This window comes from Cebus imitator, unplaced genomic scaffold (assembly GCF_001604975.1).
Source record: "Cebus imitator isolate Cc_AM_T3 unplaced genomic scaffold, Cebus_imitator-1.0 Scaffold16, whole genome shotgun sequence".
NCBI lineage: Eukaryota > Metazoa > Chordata > Mammalia > Primates > Cebidae > Cebus > Cebus imitator.
The window spans coordinates 8,748,467-8,763,647 of NW_016107331.1; positions in this window are offsets into that span (position 1 = coordinate 8,748,467).

The window sequence follows — 15,181 nt, forward strand, 5'->3', positions numbered from 1 at the left end:
TACATCAGCAGAGGCAGCATCAGATTACTACTCTTTCCCAACTCCTGACTCCTCTAGAAAAGCTTAAATGTTAAGGCAGTAGGAATATGACCCAGAGTAACAGACAGCTTTTACACTGTCTAGATACACATAAGAACTGAAAATTCTTAACTTTTCCAAGAGTAACATAAGTCTGATTATTTAACACGTACATTATTTTTATTTGCATACTATTTAAAACTATTAAAAGACTTATCCAAAAAAGAATGCCAAATGTCAAATAGTAACAAACCTTATAATTAGACATTGGTGTAAATAGGGCCCTAATAATAGCTTCTTAGAATCTATTTGTCTTCTTTATTATTAAAAATAGCATACACACTCCCCAGTTGCCAAGTAATCAATCAAGGATTGAGTGCTATACTTTGAAGGATTACATGATGTTGCTTTTGGTTCATGATATACAGGCTTTAAGAAGAACCAGGTTGTGTAGTATTTAGAGAAATAATATGAGCAACCACCCAACTGAAAGTTAAAATAATTATTGACCTTTGATCTTACAGTTACTCTATTATTTAGTTGACATCACTTAAAACCAAAGTTATCGAACAAACCACATTCAAGAACAAGCAAGATAATTTTCCAAGTTTAAACTGATTGATTTAACAAGGTTGAAAACAATTCTTAAAACACTGATTGAAACATCATGTTGTACATTTACAAGTCCATTCTTCAACATCTATTTGGTAATCCCAATCAGTATGATTAAGATTTTAAATACTAAAATACCATTATTAAAATTATAAATTTTTATTGTGGCCATTTTAGACTTTCATACTCAGCAAACACACACCAGATTGACTTTGTTTTTCTTTCAGGAGCGGGCAGGAGTAAAATTAAGATTTCAAAAATAAATATATTTTTATGTATGATTTCATGTTTGCTGGGTTGGAAGAACTCCACTGTTTTACCAGTCTATCCGTAGCATCATTAATTTTAGCTTTTTCTCAAAGTACGATAGTCATATAGGAAACTGCACATATTATAACTCCATAGTTTGAATTTTTACAAATAGAACACAACTCTGTAGCTAGCACCTAGATTAAGAAGCAAGATAGTTCCAGCACCTCAGAAGACCCTTGCAAGCTACTTTGCAATCATTACACCATCTAGATTTCCGACAGCATGTATGTTTTGCCTGTTTTAGTACTTGGCATAAATGAAATTGCAAAGTATATTTTGTTGCGTGTTTTCTTAGAATCAATGTTTGTGAGATTCATCTACATTGTTGCGTGTAGTTATAGACTATTTCTTCCCATTGCTATATGCTACATATACTATACAGTTATTCATTGTGACTCTACCACCATTTATCCATTTTGATGTCATCTTTTTCGCTGTATTCTGTTGTGAATGCACCGCAACTTATGTATTCATTCTAAAGTTGAAGGGCATTTGAATATTTCTCCATCTGGGACTAATACTGCTATTATCTGTGGCATAGTACAATGTCATTTAACAACATGTATGGAATTCTGGGGGTAAATACCTACCAGTGAAATTGTGTCATCAGGAAACATGCTCAGTCTTAGAAGAAAATGACTATGTTTTTCAACTTAACACATATAGCAGTTAGGATACATAGCAATATGTAGCAATTGCTTAGAATGTATAGCAAATTACATCCTCATTTACACTGTGAAAGTTCTTCACATTCCTGCCAATCCTTGATATTTTCCCTCTTTTGTTTCTTATTTTACCAATAAGAATGAGGTTGAAGGTATTTTCCACCTTTTCAAACTTAGCCCTTTTGTTAGATGAACACATTGTTAAAAGTACCACATTGTATTTCTAATTTTCCTGGTGATTAATGAAGTCATGCATGTTTTCATGTTATTGACCACTGGGTTATCCTCATTTGTGAAATTTCATTTTCTCTTTTCTGGTTTCTTTTAAAAATATATAATTGATTGTAAGTATATTTTGTAGATTCTGGATATGAGCTCTTTTGGAATTTTTTTTTTTAAATCTCATTATAAAGTCAGTTGTGTTGCCCTCTTGACGGTATTTTGTGTGTGTGTGTGTGTGTGTATGTGTGTGTGTGTGTGCGTGCAGAGGTTTTTAATTTTTATATAGTCCATTTAACCAATTTTCATTATTAACAGGTTTTTTTTTAGTCTAGTTTCCCCAATTTTGCCTAGTCAAAATCACATGTAAGTTAAACCTATAATCTGTCTGTAATTGTTTGTATGGTCTGAAAAAAGTGTCAACATACATTTTTATTCTATCTGAATATGCAACTGATTCATCATGATTAAATGAAAATATCATTTCTTGTACTTACTTGCAGTATGACCTTTGTAACAAAGAATAAATGCTTAAGGTGATGGGTACCCCATTTACTCTGATGTGATTATTATACATTGCATGAATATATCAAAATATCTCATGTAACCCATAATTATATACACCTACTACGTAGCCACAAAAAATTTAAAAAGTAATAATAAAGTAGGTGATTGTGTATGTATAGGTCATTTCCTGGAATTTCTGGTCTGTTTTTTTCCGTCACATTTTTCAAAAACCACTTAGCGATAGCACATTGACTTTATTAGAAGAGCTTTAGAATGTATCATTTTCTCTGGGTTCTTCTTTTTCAAAATTGCATCAACAAATCTTGGATTTTTATATTCCAATGAATTTTTAAATCAATTTATTGGTTTCCACAAAACACCTGCTGGGCTTTTATTGAGACTGTACTGAAATTGTAGATTTATTTGAGGGATTGACGTCTGTACAATAAGACTTTGTGCCATATATATTTCCATTTATTTAGAAATTTTTCACTTAGAAAAATGTTTTATAATTTTTCAGTGAGGAGGTCTTGGCACATCTTTTACTGGATTTAGTCTTACGTATTTGGGGGCTTTTGATGTTATGGTCAATAGCAACATTTAAAAATATTGTTTTCAGTCAGTTGCTGGTATGTGAAAATATAACTAACTTTTTAATACTGACCTATGTATAATACATAGCCATACTATGTATGTATAATACTGACCTTGCCAAATAGTTTAATTTGTATATTTTGATGATGAATTTAAAATACGTATTTCAGTTACACATAATCATATTGAATAGTGAATTAACGACAGCTTTGGCCCTTCTAAACTTAGTGTTTTGTTTGTTTGTTGTTTATTTTGGTCTTGCATTACTTTACTGCCTAGGACCTCCAGTACGAGATTAAATGGAAGTGGTCATAGTAAGAATTCTTGTTTCATTCTTGAGCACAAAAGAAAAACCTTCAATAACAAGCTTCATGATTAATGTTTGCTGTTGGTTTTTAGTAGATAGTTTTCCTCAAATTAAGGATGCTTCTCTCTAGTCCTAATTTTCTGTAAGGCTTATTGTGAATGGCTATTACATTTTGTCAAATGCTTTTCCCAAATCATAAGATTTAGTTTAGCTCTGTGAATTTTTTCCACTCAGTCTGATAAATTATGTTAACTGGCTTTTAGATGTAAATCGAATCTGGATTAAATCTCACTTGGTTTGATGCATATCTCACTGAATTGGATTGCTAATATTTTTACTAAGAGTATTCACATCTATAACTATGAGAGAGATTGGTTTTTCATTTGTTCCTTTCTAGTAATATTTCTATAAAGTTCTGGAGTCAATATTACCTGCCTTATAAAAAGAGTAAGGAAACATTCACTCTTTTTCTATTCTCTGGAAGAGTTTGTGCAAGATTTGTCTTATTTTTTCCTCAATTATTGGGCAAAATTCACAGATAAAGCCATCTTGAGTTATGAATTTTCTTTGCACCAAAGTTTTAAAATAATGGATTTCCTTTATTTAATAGCTAGTAGACTATTAAGATTTTTCTATTTCTCCTTTTGCTGCTTTGGTAATTGCCTCTTCCAATAGATGTTTCACTTTATTTAAATTGTCAAATTTATTGATATAAGGCTGTTCATAATATAGATTGAGTATATCTTATCCAAAATGCTTGCAACCAGAAGTGTTTCAGATTTTGGACTTTTTTTTGGTTTTGGAATATTTTTGCATTATACTTACAAGTTGAGCATCCAAATCCAAAAGTCTGAAATCCAGAATGCTCCAATTTGCATTTCCTTTGAACATGATGTAGGCACTCAAAAACTTTTGGGTGTTGGAACATTTCAGATCTCAGATTTTCAAACTTAGGATGTTTTACCTATATACTCTTTATTTTTCTAAATTTTATTATAAATATTTCAAGTAATAAAAATTCTTGTAAGGTTGAATTTTATAATGAACACACATGTATGCTTCACTTGGATGCTACCATTAATATTTTATTACATGTTTGAAAATGTATATATCTATCAACCTGTCACTCATAGTTCTAGCAATTTATCTTATTTCAGTGGGAATTTTTAAGTAAATTACAGATATACTTACCCCTGAATATTTGTTGCATATTATTAACTAAAGTTCAATATGTTCATTTTTTTCCTTCATAGTTTTTTCCTTTTTTGGGTAAAATTCACATTAGATGACATGCACAAATTTTAAGTGAACATCCATTGAATTTTGACAGAGGCATACACCCATTTAACTCTAATCCTACCAAGATACAAAACATTCTCATTCCAGAAAATGCCTTTATGCCTTTTCCCAGTCAATTCCCACCTCTCCCATTTCCCAAAGTCAACCACTCTTCTGATATTTTCTGCCATACATTATTCTAGAAATTTATATAAATTGAATTTACAGTATGTACTCTGTTGTATAAGATTTATTTCAGCATATTAAAGATTCGTCTGGGTTTTGCCTAAATCAGCTGTTTGTACGTTTTCATTGCTATTATTCCATTGTACATTTATACCAGTGTATGTATATATTCTACTCCTGATGAAAACCTGGGCTTTTAGCCTGAGACTGCTTTAAATAAAGCTGCTATGAACAGTCTTGACCGTTTTGTAGATGTGTTTTTCTCTTGATTAAACACATAAATGTAGAATTGCTGGGTCACAGGATAAGTGTAAATTTAGTTTTACAAGAAACTATTACAACTTTTTGTAAAGTAGGTGTGTCATTTTTAAAGCAGTTGTACCTCAAAGTATGAGAATTTCTGTTGCATCATATCCTTGTCTTCATTTGGTATAGTGATATTTCATTTTGGTTTTAATTAGCATATCCCTGATGACTAAAGATGTTGAGTTATACATCCTTTAAAATTGTATGTGAATGGAAGCCTTTCTCTGAAAGGATATTACTGGGGGAATAAAAATTCCCCAGAGAAGCTGGGGACTTCCTCTTCCAATTAAGGTGAAATTAATAGGGGTCAGATTCACTCTTCACTACATAACTAAAGAAATTCCAACTGAAACCTTGATTGTTGTAGCTTACTGACTTGATTGTCCAGTCACAGCACAGGGGAAAACCTAAACAGAGCCCAGTGGTCTTCCTGAATTGAGAATCTGGTAAGGCTAAGGCAACTAGAATTGACAGAAAAGAGTACCGGAAAAGAAAGTTTTGGGGTGAGAAAGCTCTTTAGAGGCAGAGGGTTCCGTTACATCTTCAGCTGAGTTCTGACCAAGGCATGCTTTTGAGGAAATTTCTCAGTGTTGGGGAAAGAATCACCAAAAAGGAACAGGCAAAACAATCCTCTGTAGTCATACAAGGATAGGAATAGTGTAATTCCTGTTCTCATTAGCCAAAGTGGGAAAACCTTTTAATACCTGGGGCATTGGTAGAGTACTCCAAAGGGTATTGCCTCAGTATGGAGTGAAAGTCTGATCTCACCTTAAATGCAAGCCTCAAAAGAATCAAAACTGCCTCCTTGGCTTCCTGGTGACTTAATTGGATCCCAGCACAAAGCTCACGAATGCAATTATACGCTGGTTAACGAAGGTTCTGAGAAATGTGTCATTAGGCAATTTAATCATTGTGCGAACATCAGAGTGAACTTACACAAACCAAGATGGGGCAGCCTACTACACATCCATGCTATTTGGTATGGCCTACTCCTCCTAGGCTACAAGCCTGTGCAGTTTGTTACTGTCCTGGATACTGCAGGCAACTGTAACATCATTTTAAGTATTTGTGTATCTCACCATTGCTAAACATAGAAAAGATATAGTAAAAAGACAGTATAAAAGATTAAAAATGCTATACCTGTAAAGGGTGCTTACCATGAATGGAACTTGTAGGACTGGAAGTGTCTTTGGATGGATCAGTGAGTGGTGAGGGAAAGGCCTAGAACATTACTGTACACTACTGTAGATTTACAAACACTGAATATATAGGCTACACTAAATTTACTAAGGTATTTTCTTTCTTCAATAATAAATTAAACTTAGCTTTCTGTAACTTTTTTACTTTATAAACTTTTAAATTTATTTTTAAATTTTGGGCTCTTGTAATAGCTTAGCTTAAGACACAAACACACACAGCTGTACAAAAACATTTTCTTTTTTTATATGCTTATTCTATATACTTTTCACTATTTTCAAAAGTTTTTATTTTTATTCTTTACTGTTTAAACTTTTTGTTAAAAACCAAGACACGCACACATTACCCTAGTCCTGCACAGTGTCCAAATCCTCAACATCCCTGTCATGCCCTCTATATCTTGTACCACTGGAAGGTTTTCAGGGGCAGTACCAAGCATGGCACTGTCATTTCCCATGATAACAATGCCTTCTTCTGGCATAGCTTCTGAAGGATCTGCTTCTTTTCTTTTAATAAGTAGGACTACACTCTAAAATAATAATAAAAAGTATAACAAATACATGACCCAATAACATAGTAGCTTATTATTGTTATCAAGTATTCTGTGCTGTGTATAATTGTGTGCTAGGGTTTCATATGACTGTCAGTGCAGCAGGTTTGTTTACGTCAGCATCACCACAAACATGAGCAATGTATTGCACTACAATAATGGCTACGTCACTAGGTGACGGAAATTTCCCAGCTCCATTACAATCTTATGGGACCACTGTTATATACCCAGCTCATTGTTGACCAAAAGTCATTCTGTAGTACATGACTGTATTTAAGGAAAAAGATATCCCATACTCAACAGGCAAAACTCATAATATCTGGAAACTGGTCAATGATTTTCAGTGGTGCAAACAAGCAGAAAAATATGACCCACAATGAAAGAAAAATCAGTCAATAGACATAGATAAAATTAGTAGACAAGAACATTGAATCTGCTATTATAACTATATTTTATATGTCCAAGAAAGTAGAGGAAAGCATACACATATTTTTTAAAGACCTAAATTGAACTTAGTTCTAAAGGTTTTTTAAAATGTCTGAGATTGAAAAATTCACCGAATTAGTTAAATACCAGACAGGATGCTGCCAAAAATAAAAAGACAAATTGAAAACATAGGATAGCAATAAAAACTATCCAAAGAGAAACACAGAAAGAAAAAAGGAACATGGAAAAAATGAAAAGAGCAGCAATGAGTTGTGGGACACATTCAAACAGATCAAAAAATGTTTGTATTGCTTTACAAGCTAGCAACAAATACACCTGAACAATCAAACATGGCATTTCTAATTCTCAAATTGGAGAATTGGAGTGACAAGACAAGGAAAATGCTCTTCCACTTAAAACACATTTGTTAAAACTGAAATCTACAACTTCTGTCAAGATCTTTAATATTCTCAAGCAAAATCAACAACTATAGTCAAAGAAAACTATTAATATTATCAAGTCTACTCCATGTTTGATTATGTAATTGAAAGGTCTTTCATGTTTTTATACAGGTAGTGCTTCTACCAAACATTTTATGTAACCATCCTAGGCACTTTTAAGAATGTAACACCTTTCAAACACATTCTTTTGCAGAAAGAGATGTCAAGAAAATTGTAAAATCTAACAATGCACTGTAACCAAATTTTTCCTTTTTCCTCAGGAGGTAAAACTAGTCTGTCTTTAACTTAGCCTGAAATGAAAACCCAGTGATCAAGGAACCTGAATGAACCCAAGTAATAAGAAATGTAAAGCTATACCAAGGATCATCATAATTGAATTGTAAAGGCTGAACACGTTTTCATGTGCTCAATGGTCAACTGTGAAGTGCCTATTCAAATTTCTTACCCATCTCGTCATCTAAATTTTAAGCTCTCTATATATCCTGAATACCAGTCTTTTGTCTCATTTTGCAAATATTTTACTTCAAGTTGTAACATGTCTATTTTCTTAAGTTTTTTTTTTTTGATTAGCAGAAGCTTTTAATTTCTATGAAATATTTTATTATTAAAAACAATTTGAGGGGTGGGCATGGTGGCTCACACCTGTATCCCAGCAATTTGGGAGGCCAAGGCAGGTGAATAAGCTGAGGTCAGGAGTTTGAGACCAGCCTGGTGAAACGTCTCTACAAAAAATAAAAATATAAATAAATAAAAATAGCTACACACCCGTACTCAGGAGGCTAAGGCAGGAGAATAGCTTGAGCTGAGATCATGCCACTAGGCTCCAGCCTGGACAACAAAGAGGGACTCCATCTCAAAACAAAAACAAAAACTAACAAACAAAATACCCAGTTTTATGGTTAATACTTTGTGTCCTAAGAAATCTATATCCACCACTAATTGCCAAACTATGTTGCAGCTTTTACATTTGGCTCTTGATTTTTGTGTATAGTATAAAGTAAGGATTGAGGTTCTTTTTAAAAAAAAAAAAAAAAAATCATGGACATCCAATTATTCTAGCACCAATTGTTGCAGATTCCCCTTTCCCAATTGTATTACTTTAACATCTTTGTCAAAAATTAAATGAGTGTGTAAGTATGAGTCTATTTCTGAGCTCTCTGGTCTTTTTCATTGATCCATTTGTTCACCTTTATGGCAGAACCACAATGTCGCTTTATAGTAGTCCTTCAAATCCTCTAACTTTTCCTATTGCAAAATACTTTGGACAATCTATGTATTACACATTTAAACATAAATTTAAGATCAGATAGAAAATTTTTATTTAAAAGAGTTTGGTGAAACTATTATTTGGATTGTGTTGAATTTATATAACATTTTGAGTCTTCCAATCCATTCATGGGAAACACATCATTTACTTATGCCTGCTTTAATTTCTCTTAACGTTTTGTGGATTTCAGTGTACAGGTCTTATACATTTTGGTAAAAAGCTACTTTTAACTTGTTTTTTGACACTATTGTAACAAAAATATTTTTTTCAAGTGTTCATTGCTTGTATTCTTACTGTCTTTTTAAATGTCTATAGTCATCTCACATTTTGATTAGCTTTTTATTGGCATTGATATGGATTACTTGTTTTCCGCTTTATTTCTCATTGAGCCAATTTTGTAAGAATATAATCAACTTCATTACTCTTTTGGAACAACCATTTTTAGCTTTATTAATTTTCTCGACTATACATTTGTGTATTTCATTGGTTTTTGCTGAATTATTCCTTTAATTATACCTTCCTTAGGTTTGATTATCTCTCATATCGCTGCTTGAATGGGAAACTTTACATTTTGTTCTACAATGGGTTAAATAGCATCAAAATTTGATGTCATGTTCTTTACCTTTCAGTTCAAAATATTTCATAGTTCTTTTTATTTGCTCCTTAACCCATAAATTATATAGAAATAGAATGCTTAAAGGCAGTTAAAATTCTATCTTTTTGATCATTTCTAGCCTAATTCCATGGTGGTCAGAAAACATTACAAATTATTTCAGTATATTTACATTTCTTAATCTGTTTTTTATTTGAATGTCCCAGAATGTGATTGTGATGGTTAATATTGAGTGTAAACTTGATTGAAGGGTACAAAAAGTATAAAAGACAAAGCAGGCAGAAGAAAGTGGAATAAGACTTGTACTTGCTGACTCTGCTGATAATCATCCTTCACCCGTGTTGGACATTTCCTGCCCTTGAACATCAGACTCCAAGTTCTTCAGCTTTTGGACTCTTGGACTTAGACCAGTTGATTTGCCAGAGTCTCTTGGGCCTTCAGCCACAGACAAGGTTGCACTATGTCGTGTCGGCTTCCCAACCTTTGAGGTTTTGGAACTCAAACTGGCTAATACAGTCGTCATATTGATAAAGTTACATGTAGTCTTGAATGGGATCTATTATAGGTCAAACACTGTTCAGAATTTCTATGGTCTTACTTGTGTGTGCGTGTGTGCGTGTGAGTTCTTTCAGCCACTGAGCTGTGTTAAAGGTGAATGACCTCAACTATGATAAAATACATCTCTTCAGTAATGCATCTTGTCTTAATGCAGACCTTGTTCTAATAGAATAATTAAATTAGCTTTCTTTTGGTATTTCACTTTTTTACTTTCAATTTTGTGTGTCTTTCTAACTTTAGATTTGACTCTTAAAAGTACCATATAGTCATACAGTTTTGTTTTTAAGTACTCTGAAAATACTTTTACTTGGGGTATTTACTCCATTTACATTTAATCTAATTTCTGATATAGTTATGCCCATTTCCACTACTTTACATTTCAGTCCTGTTTTGTTTTCATCTCTTAATACTATTCCATTTCCTTCTATTTACTTGTTATAGATTGTTTTATGGATTATCTTAGAAATTACAATGTACATTATTCTTTTATCACAATTCAAATTACACTCACATTTTCACACTGCTAATTATATGTTTTTAACTTCATTTATCCTTTCCTTTTCCATTGTATAATTTGTGAACTTTAGATATGCTGAATTTTAAAATAACACAAGGCATTCAATAATTGTTCGTCCATTTGCTCAAATATTTGTCTTCCTTGTCCATTTTCATGTCTTCATCTATGATTATTGCCCTTCTTCCTGACCACACATCTCCTTAGTTTTCTTTTTGTCTATTAAAAGACACAGGATCTAATATTAGTGGTTTTCTTTTAACACATTAAAGGTGTATTTCCAAATCGAGAGTGACATTAGCAAGATGGCAAAATAGAAAGTCCTAGACTCTCCTTCCCCCAACTGGGACACCAGCTCAACAATAATACATAACCAGTTCCCTTTGGGAGACATACAGAAAACCAATTAACAGGCTCCTGCAACCCAAGCAAGAGAAAATCAAATGCCTCAAAGCTGGTAGGAAAACTTGTGGTACCCTCCTTCATGGTTCAATAAGGAGCAATTGGGAGAAAACTCCCAGTTCCCAGATTCTTCCTGAGAAGGGAAAGAGAAGATTGAAAGCTAGAACATTTAGACTTTTCAGGGGGCTGCCCTGAGAGATCGGTTCTGTTTCTCTAGATTCAGAGCAATGACAGGACCTGCATACTCTTCACCATCTAGTCCTTATTGCTTTTACAGGTGTTAAGTTTTCAAGGTAATTTAAAAAAAGAAATTGGCATGACTATTTCTAGTTGTTGGGATCACTGGTATACCACAACTGAATACATTCTATCCAGAAGACTTATTTATTTTGTTAAATGGCATGCAACATTTTTGTCTTAATGTACTTAGAATAATACAGGAATTACAGTAATAAACTCTATTTCCACGATCCTTAGTAGACAAGTACATACAATCTGTTAAGAAACACAATTACACTACACTGTAAGAATTCCTTATAGAATGCTCCCTCAATCTTTACTGAATTCTGTATAACCATGTTATATATATTCAAAAAACAATAATTAAATTAAAAAGCCAAACCTTAAAACTGAAAACTGGATGGAAAAGAATCTGTGTTTATTTAAAATTTGAGGCCAGGCTCAGTGGCTCATGCCTGTAATCCCAGCACTTTGGGAGCCCGAGGCAGGTGGATCATGAGGTCAGGAGTTCAAGACCACCCTGGCCAAGACGGTGAAACTCCATCTCTACTAAAAATACAAAAATTAGCCGGGCATGGTGGCATGTGCCTATAATCTCAGCTACTCCGGAGGCTGAGGCACAGAATTGCTTGAACCTGGGATGTGGAGGTTGCAGTGAGCCAAGATCACACCACTGCACTCCAGCCTGGGCAACAGAGTGAGACTCCATCTCAAAACAAACAAACGAAAGTTTGCATTTAAGTTCCTGCATTTTTGGTGCACTGTCTTTGTTGTAAGAACACATACACACAGAACAACAACAACAAAATCTCCTAATATTGAGATTGACTCAGTAGTATTTATCTTTAGAAATATCGGTATTATAATTTTAATTAATTTGTTTAAACTAGGAGTAGAGAGAGGGGAGACTACTATTTATAGCCTGAAGGTGTAAATTACTGAATGATAATATTGATATTGTTAAAGTCCACAAATTGTTCTGCTGTGTCTGATTCAAAGAGGACATCCAAAGATACTTCTTTGGTAAAAGTTTATTTTTAAATTTGTGCACAGTAATAGTATAACAACTATTTCATTATAGCTTAATGCTGACAATACTAAAATATCTAATAAATGCATTCATCCCAGGGTTTAAAATCATCACCTTGGTGTGGAACATACCTAACCACAGAAGATGCAAAAATCTGCCACTAAGGTTACTATAAAACTTTTACATCCTTGACCAACATTCTGTATATTTTACTGAGGTGAACTAATTTTAAATTTACTTTTTTGGCATACCAGATTGTCCAATTTTTACTAATCAAATGAGATAGAACCCTTTTGATTTTCTTCCATTTTTTTCTTTTGTAAATAAAAGTGCATAAATGTGGTCATTTGTCAAGATGCACTCCAGGAAAACTGGTCTGAAATGAACACTGTCACAATCATTAATAAATGGATCTTTAAGGAATGTAGAGATTCCTTATTTACATTATTATGAGGACTTAAATTATAAAACTGACTTCTACACTTGATCTTTTAAGGAAAGAACCACCAACCAGCGCTTGCAGGTATTGACGAATATAGAAAACATTATCCAAAATTTCAATGATGGAAATTTCTATGTGTACTTTTCAATATAGTAGCCATTTTTTTAAGACATATAAATGCCTCTAGACAATGGGTTTCTATGTTGCCATACTAATATGGAGAGTTTTCTTATAAACAAATGAGGTGTGGGTGACTTAAAATGGTTCCCAACTCTTTGACATTTCTTCATTGAGGGGGAAGTGTCTGCTTCCCCTCCCTTTTAACCTCAGCTAGTCTTTGATTGCATTGAAAATAGAGTACAGCTCCAAATCCAGACCCACCTTTAAGAGGAATGGCAGGCTCTACCTTTGCCTCTGAAAGCCCTGTACCATCTGAATATCCAAACTGGAGTGACCCACATGAAAAGATTCTGAGAAATGGATTAGGAGGGGAAGTTGAGCCCAGATTCCCAGCCAACTCCATGAAATGATCAGGCATGTAAGTAAAATCATGTTGGACCCTCCAGCCTAGCCCAGTCCAGCTGAACATCATTGAGTAACATGTCTCTACCATGCAGAGCAGAAGAATCATAGAATTAAGTCCTGCCTAAATTGCTGTCCCAAAAAATAAAATAGTTGTTTTAAGCCATAAAGTTTCAGAGTAGGTTTGTTGTTCTGGTTTTTGATCAATAGATAACTGGAATAGATGGTAATCAATGACAATAGCTTTTGGAAAAGAAGTCAACATTTTCCAGCTGGGTGTGGTGGCTCACCCCTGTAAATCTCAACACGTTGGGAGGCCAAAGCAGGAGGATCACTAGAATACAGAAGTTAAAAACCAGCCTGAGAAACATAATGAAACGTTGTCTCCACTATAAAAAACTAGCCAAGCATGGTGGCACATATGTAGTCGCTACTTGGAAGGTCAAGGCAGGAGCATCCCTTGAAGCCAGGAGCTAGAGGCTGCAGTGAGCTCTAATAGTGCCACTTCCTTCTAGCTTGGGTGACAGAAATCCTATCTCAAAACAAACAATAAAATAACATGAGGAGAAAAAAGAAAATGTTCAAAAAATATTTTTCCTGCTCTGCAGTGTTGCTCTTTTCAATTTTTACTACTAATTTTTAAGTTGTAATGATTTTTGTTGTTGTTGTTGTTGTTAGAAACGAAGTCTTGCTATGTTGCGTAGGCTGGCCTTGAACTCCTGGCCTCAAGAGATCCTCCTGCCTCAGGAAGTGGAATCCAAGGTGCTAGGATTACAAGTGTGAGCCACCAGACCCTGATTAACATTAAAAAAATTTTTTTTTGGTTTATTATAATTCAGTTCTTTCTCAATATTTACTTTAAATATCTGCCACTTATCCAAAATAGGTACAAGATCAACTATAATGTTAGAAATTTAAATATGTGAAAAAAATACATTTCATGTTTAGAGAATTAACAGAAATGAAAAACAAGTAAATATACACATAAACACAATTACAGTAATTTCTATTTCTTATCAATGCTATCTAAAGTAATTCAGTTTCATTTGTTTTAGTCTTTTGGAAATTTATACTCATTAGTGAATTGGTTCACTACAGAATTACAGAAAAAAATGCATTTCAAATAAATAATATGTTAAACCTAATTTTTATAGAGAACTATTTAAAAAACACATCCCTCATTTTTAATACTTCCACGATGGGTACTTAATACACCCAAACCTTATTATACATTCAACATTTTGTATATTTTAAAATTGTTATAAGATATATTAATCCAAATTTGTCTTCAGTCACATTAACCTTAGTGTAATTCTCTTTATGTAACAAATTATCTGACAGATTAAAGAAATATGGATAAAATTTGTCTGCCAAATGGACACATCATATTGTTCTAGAATCCTACAAACACTGAATCTTTAAAAGTTCTACTGAAATAAAATGTAAACCTGTCCAAATTAAAAGAGCTTGACAGAGAGGTTATAAGAAGCAGACTCTGGAGATTATATTATTGTATGCTTTACTGTTTATTAGCAAACACTCAACATTTTATTCAATGGCTATACTCCTTCCTGTACAACGCAACAATTGAACAGAGAAGTATATAATATTATCTATTTTTTTAAAATGTGGTGTTCTCAGCTGGTAAACTACCAGAAATCAGGGTGTTTTGCCTACCAATGAACCATAGCAATATAAGAAAAAATACTATGATGGTCCTCATTTCCTTCAAGACATAACTCAGAAAATCACCTTCTCTGTGAGGCTTCACCTGGACACCTAATTTAAAATTTTATCTCTACCCTTCAACGTAATACTTGCCCTTCGTTGACTTCTCCCCCATCTCTTCATTTGGTCCCATCTTTATCTAACATACCCTATATTAGGCTCTTTATCTTAATTTATTGCCTGCATTCTACCCACTAGATGCTAAGATCTTGAAGGGAAGAGATTTT